Source organism: Trichechus manatus, unplaced genomic scaffold, assembly GCF_000243295.1.
Source record: "Trichechus manatus latirostris isolate Lorelei unplaced genomic scaffold, TriManLat1.0 scaffold00184, whole genome shotgun sequence".
In the NCBI taxonomy this organism is placed as follows: Eukaryota; Metazoa; Chordata; class Mammalia; order Sirenia; family Trichechidae; genus Trichechus; species Trichechus manatus.
In genome coordinates, this window is record NW_004444120.1 from 873,265 (window position 1) to 873,750 (window position 486).

A 486-nucleotide genomic window follows, 5' to 3' on the forward strand; every position below is an offset into this window, starting at 1 on the left:
CAATCTGAAACCCTGCCCAGTACAAAATGAATACACTGCAATCATTTGGAGAACATTACAAATTGCAACTGAGTGATATAAGTCAATAGGCTGGAAGAGAAGGAAAGCCCAGAGCAGTGATGGAAGCGATAATTTTAATGCACAGTGAAAGATCAGCTGGATTTGGATGGATGAAAATAAGGGACCAGCCTGAGCAATGGCCTGGAGGCAGGAATGGGCTTGGCCCATGCAGAAAATCCAGTCTAACTATAAAGAATGGGTTCCTGTGGGGAAGCAGTGGGAAAGAAGTTCTGTTTGAGAATAATCAGACATTGAAAACCCCTACGGAGCACATTTCTATTCTGACACACATGGGATTGCCATGATGAGTCAGAATCAACTGGACAGCAGCTAACTAACTAGTTGGTTGGAAAGGAGATAACAATTAATGGAAAGTCTTGGCTACAGAAAGCAGTATTCAGAGTTGATATGTGGGACAGTGGAATT